This window comes from Rattus norvegicus, chromosome 20 (genome assembly GCF_036323735.1).
Source record: "Rattus norvegicus strain BN/NHsdMcwi chromosome 20, GRCr8, whole genome shotgun sequence".
In the NCBI taxonomy this organism is placed as follows: domain Eukaryota; kingdom Metazoa; phylum Chordata; class Mammalia; order Rodentia; family Muridae; genus Rattus; species Rattus norvegicus.
The window spans coordinates 19,995,907-20,015,198 of NC_086038.1; the positions used below are offsets into that span (position 1 = coordinate 19,995,907).

The window sequence follows — 19,292 nt, forward strand, 5'->3', positions numbered from 1 at the left end:
TTGCACTCTCTCTTTCCCCCGTGGACATAAAACAGAAATAATAATAACAATGGGCTTGATCTTCCTCTACCCAGTTTCTGGGAGCTTTGAAATGATGCCTTGCCATCTACCACAGGAGGAAGGTTCGAGACACAAGTCCCACTGGTCACCACATCGTCACAGATGCCAAAGACAAACCCTTTTTTGTGATCATTATTGGGCTACAGTGAAACGGGTCCTATTGCCAGCATGAATATTACGGATTAGTATTAGGTAGGAGATGTTTGGTACAAGAAATTCTATTTCCCTGTGAATAATAAAGAACTCACTCAAACAAATAAGAACTAATTGTCTTGTGAGAAAGCAATGCACCTTGATTGCATGGTAATAAAAAGGGAATTTGCAAGCTGTTGATGTGTTATAAAGAATAAAGGGGAAGGAAAAAATAATTTTCTTTCTATCTCCCGACAGCTCCCTAGGTTTTGAATTCTTTTTCCAGCTAATTAATCTCTTTTCTTGCTTGTAAGCCCACAACTTTACAAATGTTTTTTAGATTTTTGATAACTGCGATTCTTCCCTCTAACCCATCACTCAGTACACACACACAAACACATATACACATGAAAAACACACATACACATGTACAAAAATACACCCAACAAATACATACACATACATAAACATAAATATACTCCACAATCACACACACACATACATGCACGCACAAGTACACACACAAATATGCACACATACACACAAATACATACACATAAACACACAAATACACATGTACACACACATATCCACAAACATACACACATACCATAGATATACATACAATCAAACACATTAATATACATATATGCACATATATACACACACTAATACAGAGGTACAAGCACACATACAAACATACACAAATATACTGATATATACACAATCACACACACAAATACACACATGCATACATACAAACATACACAAATACACTGATATATACACAATCACACACACATACATACACACATATACATATGTAGCAGTGAACACTTAATCCACGTTGGCTCCCGTCAGTCGTGTGCTTGCTACACATTCCTAAGAGCTCTGGAATCACAAATGAAGAACACATACATGCCAGCTAATTTTGATATGCTTTCACTAGGTCAATGGCTGGGCACAGCTAGCACACACTCTCCTCCGGTATTCCTGGCTTAATGCCTTCTAAAACTGTATTTCATCTTTGCTACCCTGATACCTTCTGGGCAGCTCCCCTCCTCCACCCCCCGCCCCGTCCTCTACCTCCCACCCACCACCCTCCATCCCCCCACTCCTCTACTCTCACCCCTGTAACATAGGGCTGTTTTCCCTTTCCACCTACATTGCTGGATGAGTTCTCTCCTGGAGCTCTTAAATCGGATCCCTCTGTCTCCATGTCATGGCAATTCTCACCTCTCTCCCTAGGTCCCTTGCCCACATAATCTGAAAGTCCTGCCTCCATCTCCCTGCCCAGCGATTGGTTCTATGGCAGTTTTTTATTACCAATCAAATCCAGCTGGGGGGCAGGGACCCTCATTGTCTGAAAACAAGGCTTTTGGAAGCTGAATTAAGACAAAGCATTAGAACCAATTCCCAACATACATACAGTCAACATACATACATATATACACACAAATATACACACATGCACACATATACATACAATCACACATACACACAAATATACATATGCACCTATACACACATACATATATACACATACATACACATATATACATACAATTACATACATACAATCACACATACATATATATACACACAACACACATATACACATATACATACAACCACACGTATATGCAAATGCACATGCATACATACATATACACACACACATACATACATATATATACAGTCATACATCCACACACTATTACCAAAATCACACATGTCACGCACACATACACACACGTGGGAACTACCAAAGTACAAGTGTTCTTGTACCAGCTGTCAGAAGTTGTTATGTAGGCCCCAGCCTACACTGGCAAATTTCACCCCAGAACTATGTGTGGAGAGAGCAGATTTGCTCTATGATGCTATTAGCAGAAAGAATTCATATGAGAAGCTGAGTTATTAAATAAGTAATAGCAGAAAGCTCAAGACGAAGATGGCCTGTTAAGTAGGGAAGAAATCTATCAAGTGGGAGGGCACAATAGAAAGATGGCCAATGGTTCTGAGAGATCCTCAGTGGACTGTGAATCCTGTGTCTATACCGAAGATGTTCGTCATAGAGTAAGGCATTATCAGCTGCTTTCCTGAGGCACGTTCCTGATTCAGTCCTGAATCTGCAGCTGCAAATCCTTTCTAGAGTTCATTTCTGTGTTGTTGTTCCTTTGAAGGTTAAAGGGCCCAAGTGAAATCTAGTATTAAGGACAAAAGCAAAACACACACACACACACACACACACACACACACACGATAGATATATACTATATATATTTGTACTATATATACTATGTGTGTATATACATAATATATAATATATATGTCTAATAGATATATATGTATTGTGTTATATATTATGTATATTATGTATATATTATAGAATATATATAGCTATATAATATATTTGTAATATATTATGTATAATATATGCATGTACATATGTATACATAACTATATATGTTTAATGTATTATAGAACATATACATATTATATGTATGTACTGTTTTATGTATATATATAATATAATATATAACATGTATGCATATATGATTTATACATGTGTACATACAGGTGTATATAATATAATATAATATATACATGTATATCTCCAATATGTATACATATGTGTGTATTGTGTAATATATATTATGTGTATGTTTCTATGTATGTCATGTAATATATTATGTACAATATATATGCATATGTGTGGTATAAGTAATATACCACATATATACATTGCAAATATACATATATGTATATATTTATATATATATGCATGTATATATATTATACAAGAGAGGACCAGGCCAGGGAGAAACGTTCACTGCAAAACTATGTTAGTGTTAAAAAAAAAAGTCCCAGCTGAAGAAAACACGATCTCTGCCCCCAAGAACTTCTGTAGAAACTGAAAGGATCCCTGCGAGGTCATCTCAGTTCTACATGAATGGCCCAGCACAAGACGCTCCAGTGGCTGCTAGGTCATGCGAACAAAGTGCTTGGCCGGCCATCAGCATGCTAAGTGTTCTGTAAACACAGGCTGGACTGTTGGTGCTATGCGTTTGCAGACTCCAGCTAGGACTTCAGCTCAGGGCAGCTCCAGGACCACTAGGAAACACCGGCAGAGGAGGAATATTTATTCACTGGGTTTCCAGATGCCTGACAAAGCTAAGAGGCTGGTAATGAAGTACAGCGTGTTCCATTAGGTTTTAAGTTTTAATATTTATCGGTTTATTTACTTACCTGTTGTGGTGCTGTGAATCAAACCCAGGACCTCAGGCGTGTTAGGCTGCACCACTGAATCACCTTCCAACCATAAGCCTTAATCATGACTGTGAAACTCCTTGAGGCCAGTCATACTAACTTTCCTGTTCCTTGTCCACTGACAAACATAATGCTAATTAACACCAGAAATTCATAACTATTGAAAATAGTTCAAATGGCTATTGAAAGCTCATTTTTTAAATCATCTTTTTTAACGGCTGTCCCCATTTTTCTCAACGATGAAACTCTATGCTGAAACAGATCATCCGTTCTCAACACCTCAGAGCTGCCTCTGTGAACGCTGAGATTAGAATTCTTGCCTATTTAATAACCATGAATGTCTTCCCCTCATGATTTTCCACTGTGGTGCTTTCCTAACGAAGAGCCCACACAAGACACTTCCTGCTATGACTAAGCATATCTCTGCTTACCAGTTCCCATGTAGATGCTGTTGTAGGTCCAAAAAAAAATGGTTAAATCCATATTCAGTATTTAAATTTGAAAATTAAAATTTTGGAACCACGCACTGAAAAGCGAGGAAGGCATATTTTCTCTTATCACGGTGATAAGAAAAAATTAAATATGAAATTTCTTTCACTAGGGAAAGAAATAAAGAAGCCAATCTGGTATCACCTTGGGAGGAAGAAAAGGCAGCCTACAGTAGAGGGGCAAAGACAAGCAGGCTTTATTGAGAGTCATTTGTTCTATCTTAAAGTCTCCTAAATTCAAATCTGGAATCTGTCAAGTGTTCAAATGTGTCCAGCCATTCCACTCTAATAAAAGCAATGAATGGGTTCCAGAACTTTCTATCTGTTACTTAAGTCATTGTGAAAAATCTTAGCCTTTTGTTTCTGTATTAGATTACCTTCAAGCTGAATTCAAAGTTTAGGACCAACAGTAAGGAATAAATCAGTTCAGAGTGAATGCCTTTCTCCTCAAAGACTCCATAATATAAAATTACCAGAGCTAGCTGAGCTGGGATAGACCAGCTAGGTGAAGATATGTGTACATTACAGATGGTGTGGCGAGGAGCCAGGGATGCCTTGGGGAGAACTGAGAGTCTGGCTTTCCGAGAGCAGAGAGATAAAATAGCCAACATAGAAAGCCTTCAATTTGAATCAAAGAAAACGGAATGAAAATGTAAACTCATTTAAAAAAAGAAAAGAAAAACCTCTAAGGACTTATCTACTCTAATAGAAACCAAGGGAATAACTGAATACCTTTTGGGGGAAAAAATAGTGTTTCTTATCGAATCATCATAGTAAAAGTTCTTCGGAAAAATAGATCAGCAGACAATGCCCCCGTACAGGCTGAGAACCTGAGACGGTGTTCAAAGGCAAACTGGAGTGGAGCAGATGAATCAATTTTTCCCCCTTGTAAAATTCACAAAAGCTGGTCTCCATTTTGAAGGAGTGTAAAATGAATTGGTCTAAGGATTGCTGATTTAGTTCATGATGCAATTTGGAATTTTATTTGTGTCAGAACCAAAAATGACACTTAAAATCTACTTTCCCTGATTTGTCGAGTAGCTCAGAAGAGCCCTGGAGAGAGGGATGAAGCCAAACCAATGTCTTTCTGCTTGAAAAAAAAAATAGTCAATGTCTAGGAGGACTAATTCAAGTCAACTGGTCCCCCCACACCCCCCAACACATTATACTTGATTTGATTTCTGGATCTAGTACTTTCTCTGGGCAGACACATCTAAATAGAATCAGAAAACAGAACTTGGGCTTAATTTAGATGCGAAAGAAAATGAAAAAATATGAATTTCCTTGAAATGGTTGAAGGCATATTTTATCGTCGTTCCATCAAGATCTCTATTGAACATCTGTGAAGCTTACAACATAAACTGTGTATTTTAATGATTTCCTCCTGATTCCACTCAGGAGTAATTCTGAAATGATATTTGACTACTATCAATCATGTGAGTCTACATGGCAATCTACTAATCTAGGAGGGCAAAAAAGATGCATAATGCATATGGATTAGGGTTTGTGGTTATAGGTGTCAAATTATATATTTACATATTTCCTTGGATGAGATGCTTTCCATCGTTTCCACTTCTGACCTCATTGCTATTGTTGGGCTCCTTGACAATGTTTGGAGCCATCATTACACACGTTTAATTTCACAAAGATTATGTTCCCGTAAGGAAAGTATTTTATTCTTCCCCCTCATTGCTATAAAGCTTAAATATTCTTTTCATAAGTCTGACTCCTTGTCATCAGATAATCTATTTTAAATGGATTTTTCTTCTCTGAGTTCCAAAATGCAAATTGAGGCGGGAACTCAAAAAGTTTTTAGACTCCCTTTTGCAAGCAAGGTACAGTTGCATCTTGCTGGCCTTTAGCGCCATGAGGAACCAATGCTCACTCACTCTGTCTAAATGCTGGCTGGCGGATGATTGATGGCATCCTGCTTTTGGAATGAGACCCATCAGCTTTCCTGTTCTTCTTCATCGTGGGACTCTTGAAATGCAACAGCCACATCTACAAGATGACACCCTGTGTGGTGATTTGAATATGCTTGGCCCACGGAAAGTGGTGTTATTAGGACGTGGGGCCTTGTTGGAGGAAATGCATCACTGTGGGAGTGGGCTTTGAGGTCCTATCTTCAAGCTCTGCCCAATGTGGGAAATACCCTCCTCCTGGCTGCCTGAAGAAGATAGTCTTCTTCTAGCTGCCTTGAGATTAAGACGTAGAACTCCCAGCTCCTTCTCAAGGACCATCTCTGCCTGGAAGCGGCCATGTTGCCTGTCATGACATGAATGGACTAAACCTCTGAAATTGTAAGCTAGCTTCAATTAAAGGTTTTCCTTTTGACTTGGTCATGGTGTCCTTTCATTGCATGGCACCCTTAACTAAGACACTCTGGGCACAATGATTCTGCTAAGAAGCTAAGACATTGTGACTCCAATATGTTTTCAATGTCATTGTGGAATGCCCGATCCTTCTGAGACGCTTCTTGCTTATCTCTTAATATTGCGAGCCTTCCATTGCTTCTAGTACATCGCTGAGGCATCAGAGGATAAAGGAAGTTTTCTTCTTCCTAATGAACGAAGAGACCAGAGCTCACAAAATACAGGATGGCACAAATGACCAGGATCCCTGAGGATTTAACAGCTCCAGAGTTTAAGTTCACTCTTGGTGTCTCCAAGCAACAGCCTCTTAAGGAGCAAAGTGCTTTGCCTTCAAGGGGTCTCATCTCACTGAGAAGGTCATTGGGTGATGGATGAGTGCACATAGCCTGTGTCCAGCACACTCAAGGCATCTTTGATTCATGTGAGTTTAAGAGCTCTGCCCTATGGTCTCCAGACACAGATACAGAGTCCCTAAATTGCCCATTCAGAGTTGACTCTGAGATCTACTTCTGACATTTTTCTTTAACCATGGTCTACCAGGACACCTGCCCTCTGTAGATGCCATTTCCCATATAGGACACTCAATTTCTATTTATTCTTAAAACTTCCTGCATGGTATTGTTGGGGTGTTTGATAGAGCAGTTGGCTAAGTGGTCACTGTTGGACTGGACCAAGCTTTCACAAGCTTGCATTAAGTAAAAGAGAGGCGCTTCCCAAGTTTTCCATCCATCCATTCATGTATTTATCCATTGATATATTTGGTTAAGTGTATTTGATCTGTGTCTCATCTTCTAAATTTTCCAATTAGACATAAGAAGTTGGAAAAATCACATCATCACCACAGAACTTCACATGGCCCTCATGATCAAAACCAAGATAATATTTTATTAATTAATTAATTATCAGTCGATAATATTTTAGAGGCAGAAGATCATAAAGTCCACAGAGAAACTGAGAGCTATTACCTTTCAAGACAAAACAACCACAAAACATCATGTCAGTGTTCAGATGTGACTTCATATGATGCCCAGTGTTCCTTAACCTTACCCAGAACACATACTTAAAGATTCACTGGTCTAAACCAGACAGCCTCTCACAGTTGATTTCCGTGGTGTTTCTCAGACTTCTCATGCCTCAGTGTCCGTAGCACTAGATCATCACTGTTGCAGGACTGGAACATGGGTGATACTTGCATACAATGTGCTGTGGTCACATGCACGTCCCATTACCATCTCTCATCTCCCACTCTGACTCCCAATGACTCCTTTCCTCCAGCTACTCTCCCTCCCACTCACATAGTGAGTCTCTTTCCATTTCTTTTCAGAACTCTGGCCGACAGTCATGGCTGCTGTGGATTCATGATTAGAATGTTAGTGCTCTATCAGGTGAAAGTTCCCAATTGCACTCCCTGCCCCATTATTCAGCCTCTCTTTTTGTTATATATGAACACACACACACACACACACACACACACACACACACACACACACACACACAGTATTATCTAAATCTATACCGGTTAAGGTCATCACTCAATCACAAGGTAAAATGCACACCCTCAAAAGCTACACAACTATTCAGTAAACACAGTAACAATTGCAGTTATAAGAAGAGAATAATGTTGCTGTTTCCTTGTATAGCCTGGGAAAGTTCTAGAAGCTCTTAAATAGTATTTTAAAGGATTCATTTTGATATCAATGAAAAACAGTGTAATTTCATTTCCCTGAGAGGAAAGAAAGGCAAAGAGAAGGGCATGGGAAAAGAGACCTGTGAAAGAGGCAGATGAAGCCTTGTCGTGTTTGCTTAATGAACTTCCCATCTTGACGTTGGCACTGCTTCTTTCTTTGTGACTCAGGCCTTGGCCTTGGCCGCCTTCTGAGGCCTGGGTGGATTAGAGAGAGTTCTGGCTAAATGACCCTTTCAGAAATCTGTCAACATCCCATCACTTACTTAGAATTGTAGTCTTGGGTCTAGATGGAATCTTCCATATTTTGCAATTCCTGCTTTACTTTACTGACTGCCCAGACCTCTGGGCTCGTGTGATCATTTTGGGAACTGGAAGTAACCTGTAGATCTTCACATCACAGCCCTGCAGATGGGAAAGTCTTCCTGTCTCTCAATTCCAAAGAAAGAAGAATTTTCTTCTGGTCTATCGGTGATTTGAATATCCATGAGATGGGATCAAACATGCTATAAGACAAAAATCTTCCTTGAGGTAAAGACACCAGTGAGCCATATATTTGATACCTTCCAGGCATTATTGTTTATTTATTTATTTTAGATACCCTAAAGTGATATGAAGTTTTGGAATGTTGCTCATTTAAAGGTACAATGAAGCATTTATAGGTAAAATAATACCGTGTCTTGGCTAGACAGATGTCTGCCAGCTGGTGAATGAATAATTTGTGGTGTGCCCATGTGATGAGAAGTCACGTGGTGGTGAAAAGAAATAGAAGGGCTGAGATCTTGAAGACACCGTGCTGAGTGAGTGGGTGGGACACCAAGGCGTGCCCCGAAAAGGTAGAAAATGCAAAATGTCTTAAAGAGGAAAGTCGCTAAAAACAGAGCATAGGTTCCTATTCATTCCTGGGAAGTGGGGAGAGTGTGGGAACTGCTGACGGTGAAAGGACTCTGAACTGTTAGTGGGGTAAGGAAACAATTTCAAGCTGATTGAATGACAGCCCTGGCTCTGACACTCCTAGCCAGCGAAGTATCCACTTCAGAGAGAACACACGAGGGCTGGGGAGATGGCTCAGTGGTTTAAGAGCATGTATTGTTCTTGAAGAGGACCTGAGTTCCTGAGTTCAATGCCCACCATCCACATCAAGCAGTTTACAACCACCTGGAACTCTAGCTTCAGGGGGTGCCTCTGACTCCCTCGGGCACATGAATGCACACACACACACACACATACACACACACACACAAATAAATAACAATTTTCAAAAACATATGGGGCAAGAACAAATATACACAACAACTGAGTAGTAGACACCATTGCATGAGCATTATTATTTTGACAAGGGGAAAACTGCGGTAAAGAAACATCTCGTTTTTATAAAACTGTGTCCAAAGACACAGTGTTTGATATTGCTTTTAAATCACCTTCTTAAAAGATAAATTGATGTGGCTAATTCCAAAGTGCTATCACATAAGTGTTTGGAGATTAGATATATATTTCTTTCTATGGATAATTTAATTGAAAAAAATAAAGTGAATAAGTAAAAATAAATTAAATTTTAAAAGATTATAAAACTAAAACTAAGCACGTAGGAAAGGGGCCGTTTGGTATTAAACTGTTCATCCTCACATAACAGTCACTGTCTCACACGGAATGCATGTAATGTGCTGATCCTGGATGGGACTGTGTCTAACACCTGACTTAGAAATGCCTGAGAGACTTCTCAGCATCCTTACTGCCCGAGGACATAAGCACCATCTCCAGGACTGAAGATACATTATGCTCTAATATTTTTATTTATGGATGCTACATATTAGATGATATAAGCATGAGGGAGCAGAAATTGTTCTATAAACTATAACATCATTTTTTAAATACTGTATATATACCAAGCACTGAAGGCCCGGAGATGCCGTTCTGAGATCAAACCTCTGTGTTCAGCTTCCCAGATCCGTGTGACCTTTGACCTTTACCACTCAGTGTTTTTATGGTGGAGTCACATGGGTTGTGATGACACAGTTCTGATTTAGAGACTAGCTTGGAAAGCATGGCATGTATCTTAAAAGACATCAAGTCTTGGCTCTATTAAAATCTTCTCCAAGGAGGTTCCAAGAATGGATGTGGATGACCCAACATGCACACTAAGGATTAGTGCCATGGAAACCAACTCATTCTGAGAAGCAACCACTGAGGCCCTCTGTGCGCAGCGCTGTGCTGTAGAGGGAAAGGACTAACTTCTTAAACTTTTTCATTTACTTATTTTGATGTGAATGGGTGATCTCCATGTATGTGCACCATGTGTAAGCCATACTCAGAGAAATAAAAAAAAGGACAAAAACAAGAGTTACTGTGGTGGTTTGAATATGCTTGGCCCAGGGAGTGGCACTATTAGGAGGTGTGGCCTTGCCAGAGGAAGTGTGTCACTTTAGGGGTGGGCTTTGAAAGACCTTCCTCCTAACTACATGGGAGCCAGTCTTCTCTCTGTCTTTGGAACAAGATGTTGAACTCTCAGCTCTTCCAGCACCAGGCCTGCCTGGACACTGCCATGATCCCACCTTGATGATAATGGACTGGACCTCTGAACCTGCTCCAATGAAATGTTGTGCTTATGAGAGTTGCCTTGGTCATGGTGTCTCTTCACCCTAATCCAGACAGTTGCATATGGCTGTGAGTCATCACAAGTGTGCTGGGAATCAAACCCAGGTCTCCGGGAGGAACAGTCAATGCTCTTAACCATTGAGCCTACTCTCCAGTGTCTCTTGGTAAGAAATTAGCGAGAACTAGCAGCATTACAAAGATAATATTTATAAACCACATAATATGATTTTTTGTGACACGTCCAAATGATAACTATCAATAGAATTACATTTGTTTTGCAAACATACACATTAACTTTATTTTTCTCAAAAAGGGAGGTGTCCTACAGACTCATTTAGGACCCTGGTTTAAAAAGGACTGGCGTCCGATCATCAGCTTCAAGCACAGCATTCCTTGTGGAGTGTTGACCCAAAATACATTGACTGTGTTTATTGTTAGAGATGAATGATAACTGAACATTTAGACATTTCTAAAACTGTAGAAGTCTCCCGGGAGTTTCTGAGCTCCCCATGCTACTGAAACAGAACATAAACAGGTTTCTACAGCACAGTTCACCATGCCCCTAAAAGAGCATCGTGACCACTTCGTGTTACCCTGGCATCGGGATCTCCTTGAGTCTGATTATTCTCTCAAACCACATTCCAATGAGCCCAAAGTGTCCTGTGGGGAAAAATAATTACTCAATTGCTAGTGGCTGGCAGATTTCCCAATTTTGGAGAAAAGGACTTTAAGCCTTGGCATTCCTCACTTCAATACGAGTTAAGTCCGAAGTGGGCTGTGATTAAAACGAAGGCTTTTTTACGCCCTGGCATTTCCGCATTTTCTAAATTACACTCTCTTTTGGTTTCCTTTAATAAAAGGTTTAGTTCTTGGATTTTCCTCTCCACGTGAATAGGAATTTGAACTTCATTTCTTCTGAGAAAAATATTGGAGTTCTCTGTGCGCCCTTCCCCCCCTAAGTGACACACGATCTGCCCATGACATCACTGCTGCTTGTTTTCGGTTTAGAAACATTTTAAGTGGAGGAGACTGATCGCCTCAGAACAGCCCTTTTTAGTTTAAGGGTTCAAAACTATAAAGATTGGACAAGTAGAAATTAGTTTTAAAACCAGAGACACAAAGGGAGTGATTTGCTTTGAATTTACAACCTCAAAGAATGTATGGCTTAGAATGAATTGATTTGAATTGTGCTCGCAGGGGCTTCTAGATGTATCTCTGAGATGATTTTGAATATAGGTAAATTAGAGATTTTTCTTTATCTGTGTATGTGTTTATTTTTGTGTATGTTTGGATGCAGGTCTTGCCCGAACTACAACTGGCAATAAAGCTTTTGGCGCCCTGAAGGGAGCTGTGGATGGAGGCTTATCTATCCCTCATGGTACCAAACGATTCCCTGGCTATGACTCTGAAGGCAAGGAGTTCAGTGCAGAGGTGCACCGGAAGCACATCATGGGTCAGAATGTGGCAGACTACATGCGATACCTGATGGAGGAAGGTAAAGATGTGTATAAGAAACAGTTCTCTCAGAACATCAAGAACGTGTCTCCGGACTTGATGGAGGAGCTTTATAAGAAAGCTCACGCTGCTCTCCGAGAGAACCCAGGCTATGAGAAGAAGCCCAAGAGAGAAGTGAAGAAGAAGAGGTGGAATCGTCCCAAAATGTCTCTTGCCCAGAAGAAAGATCGGGTTGCTCAAAAGAAGGCAGCTTCCTCAGAGCTCAGGAATGGGCTGCTGAAAGCTAAAGCAATTTTCTATGAAGATTTTTTTCATAAAGACAATGAACATTGATCAAAGCCAAAAAGGCGGGGGAGGGTCATAATGTTAGGAAGGTAGAGAGCCGCTATCGGAGGATAAAATCGTCTTAAGGTCACCCGCATCTAAATCAAATACAGGGGCAGCCCAAAGGTGCAGGGGTCCATTCTTAACTGGTTTGTTTTCTAACATTGGTTCCAGAGTTTGTCAAGGACGGAGGCCACCACAGCCTCTTGGTTCTTAAGACTTTAGGTTGGAAACAAGAGATATTAGTGGAACGTCCCAGCCATTGTAAAGCAGGAGGAGTATGAAGGGAGTTGTTGACGGTAAAATACTCCCAGATACCCAAGCTTCTTAGAACGGATTCAAGCTATGAGGATGACTACGTCTGGATGTGATTGTCTTTAAAAAAACGTAAAGGAATAATCCAACTTATGTCAGACGTTGCAGTGGTTGACATCAGGAACTCGGGGAAAGAGAAAGAAATTAAAATTGAAAGGCAGAAAAAGCACAACTGAGAAGAATGACTGATACAAGGAGAGGTACATTTATTGACAGGAGATGAAAGCAGACTAAAGTCAAGGTAGTGACATCACTCTCCTGTTGTTGCAACTCTGTTGGCCGAACGAACCATCCTTTGGAACTGGAGTAACAGACGGCTGTGAGCTGCCACGTGGGTGCTGGGAATTGAACATGGGTCCCATACAAGAGCAACATGGGCCTCTAAACTGCGGAACAACGTTTCCATCCCCTATTCTCTCTTCGACAAGGCAAGGGATCTAACTGTATTCCTTGCAATTCCTTACAGCTAGAGATCTCCAAGTCAGCGCATAACGCCCTTCTGAAGCAGAACAAATGGCAAAAGGTGATATAAAGGCAGTACTGCCGTGCCCTCGTCTCTGACTGGCTGACTCACGGCAGTGTAAGAAAGAGGCAGAGACATTATTTTGCAGACCCTGTGTGAGGCTACAGTCATGGAAGAAGGAAGTGGTCAAAGGGATCTCTCCCTGGGAGCTCTTAATTGGAGTTTCTCTACCACCTTCCTCAGCCCTCCCATGATGCAGAGCGGTAGGTGCGAGCCCAGAGCGAATGCTCATGTCTGTGGTCCTACGCGTGCTATAACCATCTGCTTGCTTTCTATTCAGTGTCCAGCCAATCTGAGTGATTAAATCTCTAGGAGGCTGCTGCAAAGGACTTGGAAACCTGTGGGCAAAGCTTTCCCCTTGTCCTATTACGAACGTTGCGATCATGAAACTCCTCCCCAAGTTGCCATTTGAGATTGCCACGTTAGGAAGACGGAAAGATTGGCTCTAGAGCAGCAAGCCGGTGCCAGACGGGCCTCCCTCATCCCAGGGTGGTAGAAGCATGGTTTGCAGTGCGTTTCTGGCACCGCATTTCCCACACTTTACCAATGAGAGGATGTTTATCTCTTAGGCTCATGCCTTTTACAGATTCTTGGCTTTGCCTTTAACAAATGCACTTTCAGTTGGGGAGAAAAAAGCAAACTCATTTAAATCACGAAAGAGTCCTAATCATTATTTCTAAAAAAAAATATATATATATATATATGATTTTTCTTTAATCTCTGTTTAAATGATACCCCAATTCTCCTTCTCTGGTACCCCCAGTCTTGACATGATTTCCCTGTGCCGAGCATCTGGTTATATAAACTTTCTTTAGTCGAACTCATGCTTCTGGGACTGTTTACAGAGACAGATGAAAGAAATGACTGCCTCCACTCTGTTCTCTCCTTTTTTTTTTTTTTTTTTTTTTTTTTGGTTCTTTTTTTCCGGAGCTGGGACCAAACCCAGGGCCTTGCGCTTCCTAGGCAAGCGCTCTACCACTGAGCTAAATCCCCAGCCCCCACTCTGTTCTCTTAAACGTGGCACAGATATGTGTAGGAATAGAAGTCATGGGTCCCATGGGCAGAGAAGAAAGGAAGAGAGTGATCCACGACAGGCAAGGAGAGGGCTGGAACAGGGAAGCAAGAAAATAAAGAAATCCCTTACATAAACCTTGTTCTTAAGGGCAATTAAAAGTAAGTAAGTAATTCTTCCCCACTGCTTAAGTAAAAGCCTTCTACTGAGAAGTGGGAGCAGAGAGAGTCTATGGCTTTTCGTAAGCAGCCTTGAAATGTAACCATCCAAGTAAGTGTTTATCATACATTTATTATATAGTATTATATATTAGGTTCTGTTAAGAATTCTACTTCCTGTATTTGAACTTCTGAAACTCTATGTAAACTATAGCTTTTTTTCATTTTACAGTCCTGGTTCTCGTGCTCCCACTTTATTTTAGGGTAATGTAGCAATCAATACGTTTAACATTTGCTGTTAGTCATGGAGATTACCCCCCAGGCACTGCATAGTGATTTGGGGCACATATTTAGCACCATGGCTCCTTATAAATCTGTTTACCTGCAAACTGGCTTAGTGTACAAGTCAAGAGCATCATGCCAAGGACATTGGACAACCTTCTCCTGGGAAGACACTCCTCAGGGATACCAGCATGTGTATCTATGAAGTAGTAACCAACAGCTTCGTCATTGTACTTAGACTCACTCAAACGGAGGAAACCTAGCCAATTACCTAGGTCCTGTGAAGTCATAGATCTTCTGGGAAAACCTGCAACTGCCGTTTTACTAAGCCATAATAATCCTTAAATACATTCTAATATTTATCCACAGATAAGTGCGGTTTTCACCGCCCAGTAAAAGTTATATGTTTCTTACTGGGAAGAGTGGGTCTTGAATTTCACTTATATTCCCCATAATACCGAGGACACGCATGGACCAGAGATTCACAAAGTACATCCCCAGTAGATGTGATTTCCTCTTTTTCTAGATGTTATTCTTTCTGGGAAGCTAAGATTATTTGATTCCTTTGTCAGCTGGGACATGAAAGTCACCTTCATTCAGCTTTACCCGTGGTATTATCAGGGATTTGTCCAACAAGAAAGCCCACTGACAGAGAAAGGATAAATCCCTCTGGGTATGAGTGTGGGTATATTAAATAAAATCACATTATAAAGTATGTTAAATATACCTACACTGAAATAGCAGGCAATGGATAGGGATAGTAAGGGATAGGAAAGGACCGGTTGGATGGAAAGAAATACCCACATAGGTCTCCATCACTCTCCTAACATTCAAACACGAGTACATTTCCGTTGAGTTATCATAACGATAATTCATATTATTTACCTAAGCAGATGTTTGTAACCTATTTATATGACCCAACATAAACACAACACATGTAGTGAGCTCAATATGGGCTAGCATTACTCGGGCTAGCATTACTCGGGCTAGCATTACTGTTAGAATTTGGGTGTTTCTGGTGAGCCTGGAAAATGCTGGAAGACATTCACAGGAGAGCACAAGGAAGCATATGGATCAGCAAACAAACTTAAAACCAGAACAAGCATGCAAAGGAAAGGATGGTGAATTCTGACACACTACAGAACAACAAACTGGACAATAAGAGACAGATGTTCTTTTCAAAAGCATAACTCAGAAATTTCGGGAAGAAACATTAACAACGGCACTGACACTTCCTCTGCATAAAATCATTCCCTGTGACCTACTGAGTTCATTACGCGTAGAAAGTATGTGTTTCTTCTCTCCTTCAATGGTGTCTTTCAGATTCTTTAGGAGATCCATTTCTCATTCGGGTTCTGAATGAATGAGGCTCACTTCCCACAACTCTGAAATTCTCTCAACTGGTGACAAGCAAGCATTAGAAATTCCTGGTCTTAAGACTTCTCCCAAAAGGTAGGACTTCTTGAAAAAGATAAAAGAGAACTATAAATCATGTAGGCACAGTTCTCGAGCTCTGAGTCAGGAACCTCTTGGGTAGGCAACATGAGAAGCTGTAGACCTTGCGTGTGTATGGTCATCATTCCTCTTGGTCAACAAATGACCTTCAGCACTGGGACAGTCTGTGATGATCTCCACATACACATATGTGTATCATGTGTTTATCCATATGCCAACACTCAAGAGAAAAAGCTGGCTCCCAGCCTCTCCTGGTAAGACAGCTCAAGTCCTTCAGGATTATTTAAAGGTATGACTTTCATTTTCTATCCAAAAACAGGAGGAAAAGAAAGACTGAAAAAAAAACCTATGTAAGATAACGACTATCAGTAACAACAAAGCAAGCAAGCAAGCACTGGGAGATATGACATACGAAGTCACCACCTACTCTACTACATCTCATCACCGTGTGCCTGAGCCGTTCACAGTTCCAGAATGTTCAGCTATGACCAGAACAAAGGAATTTTGATGGGAACCAATGAAATATTATCCAGAACAATTTTCATGCCCATAGACATATAGGCTTTGTGGAAAACTAGCTGGTGCCTAGGAGGTGTGTGTGTGTGTGTGTGTGTGTGTGTGTGTGTGTGTGTGTTATGTGAGATATATATGTGAGATATACATATGTGATATATCTATGTGCGTGTGATTGTGATATATATATATCTGTGTGCTCTTTGTGAAATTATATATAAATGTATATATATGCATCATATATATGAGTTCGTGATTAATGTGATATACATATATGTGATCTATACATCTCTATATATACATATACACCATATACACATACACATATACATCTACAAATACAATCTCGCTTGTTGGATGGTCCCCACCAACAGGAGTCAGTACTTACTGCTCTGAAGTTGACATAGCTTTAGTCTATCTGTCTGTCTCCTCTCAGTCTCACAAGTAACGTCACTTACGGCAGCTGCCACGGTCCCAACTCCCATATGGAGAAAAGCAAAACTGAAGAGAGTTTAAAAAAATTCCCGAAAGCCACTATTAATATTAATTGTCTGCTAGTCACTCATTAGCAGGCCATCTGAAGGAGCCTGGGTGGCAAAGGTTCCCTTCATTTTGATAAAATGGGATGCAAATGTTTTCAGTCAGTGTTCGGTTTCAGTCGGTGGTGAAGTAAACATGCACCAGGCAAAACCAAAACAAAACAGAAAGAGCACACTCGGGAGTGTAGCTCTCAAGAGTCATGGTTTTTACCTGGTGTGAACACAAGCCATTAACGAATGAAGATCAAAAGGAAGTTAAACCATAGGTGAAGTCTTTATCCGGGGGTTGCATTCTCTGGGTACAATTCTCTTTCTAGAATATTCCATCTCTTGAGCTGAGTTCATTTAAAAATCCATGCATCTGATCACAGGGCCATCTAGGTGAATAGCCAGGTCAGAGCAAGGCCATCGCCACATTGAAAATCTCCTCAAAGTGTTTGTCCCTCTGCCTCTGGGAAGTAAGAAGGGACAAGTATCTCTAAAGTGAACCAGAACAGAATATTAATATTGCATCTTTGTTCATGAGGCTCTCATGTGGAAACAAATAAATGCATATGGGGCAGACATTTGTAAAATAGTATAGAAACAGCCTGTTGTCTGTTTTGTAAATAAAGTTTTATTGAGACAAGGCCCATCTATTCGTTGGTTTTCACAGTATCATGATATATGCAGTCTATTCTCCCCAAAACATATTTATTGTCTGGTTTCATAGGGGATTGGTTTGCTGACTCATGCTGTATAATATGCTCCAGACCTCGAGAAAGAATAGAACTGTGGTTAAAAATGTGGATTGAGAAGGCAGTATTCAGTGTGTGGTTGTCGTTCTACTACCCAATAATGAAACATTTAATCAAAGTCTTCAGTTTTTCTTGGTGTCCTCCTCTAAAACAGGAGGACGAGTGGCAGTCTCCGAGAAGTGTTGTGAAGACCAATTGAGATGCTACTTCTAAAAGGTTCAGAGTAGTTCCCAGCATAAAGATCATTACCGTTGTTGCGCTGGCAATGACCTCATGAACTGAACTCCAAAAGACAAGCTTCAAATGGCATTAACATCCTTGTAAGGATTTCTGAAAGGTGTCACCAAGCTGTGCAAGGGAACTCTCGTCTTATTTCCAATGACAAGTGATGGGTGGGGGTAAATGACAGCTTCTCTTGCTCGATTCCCAAACTGTGGCTTCTGTCAACATGTGTCGAACACAGTCTACACAGATGTTCAGGCTTCAAATTATTTGATCCTTGAGCTTGTCGGTCCCCTGGTTCTCTTAACTCGCCTTAGCTCTCTTATATTTTTAAGTCACAAAATCCATTCCTTCTTGTTGGTTTTGTAGTACCCAGAAATCATAGAGGCTATGAAGAAAGCTAGAGAAAAGAATGTCCCCATGGCCACTAAACCAATGATACCCAAATGTCAATGTGCTGATGTCCCCAGCTAGTCAATTTCAAATGCAGATGCAGGGTCTGGAGAGACAGCTCAGCCATTAAGAGTGTTGGATGCTTTTCTAGAGGACCCAAGTTCATTTCTCAGCACCCACACCATGGCTCACAGAGTCTGAAACTCCAGTCCCAGAGGTCTAATGCCTTCTTCTGGTCTCTGGGGTCATGGCACACATGTAGTGTACAGATATGCATTCGGGCAAAATATCCATGCAATTACATTAAATTTAAAATTTATAGTATATGGGTTCAGCTTCCATGGTACTTGACGCCACAGGGCTGGGATATGCATAGTAAAATTACATTAGTAGAAAGCAACACAATTCTCTCATAGACCAAGTGGCTCGTGTTTTAAAAAAATGCTACCTGACCCCTCCCCTTTCCTATGCCAATCAAAAGAGTGGTTCTCAGCTCCGTACCTGCGTATGCACTTTCTCCAGGAACTAAGTGACTGCTATGTCTCAGGGATCGGAGACATTCGGAACAGGGTTGATATTTTTATGGACTTACACTAGTCTCAAATGTATAGCACAAACAGACAGTAACAAGAACGTATGCCTGCACGTAGGGGCAGTAAAGATTTTGGGGGTGTGTGTAACGACGCATCCCATGTAGCAGAGAGAAAAATTAAGTTCACAAGACTTCCCAGCTGCATTTGGTTCTTGCAAACATGAGGTTCCT

General features: G+C 40.7%; 1 pseudogene; it reads left to right on the plus strand.

Moving 5' to 3' along the window:
* The first annotated feature begins 2,196 nt into the window (after positions 1-2,196).
* Positions 2,197-13,312, plus strand: Rpl5-ps4 (ribosomal protein L5, pseudogene 4; annotated as a pseudogene).
* Positions 13,313-19,292: the final 5,980 nt, after the last annotated feature.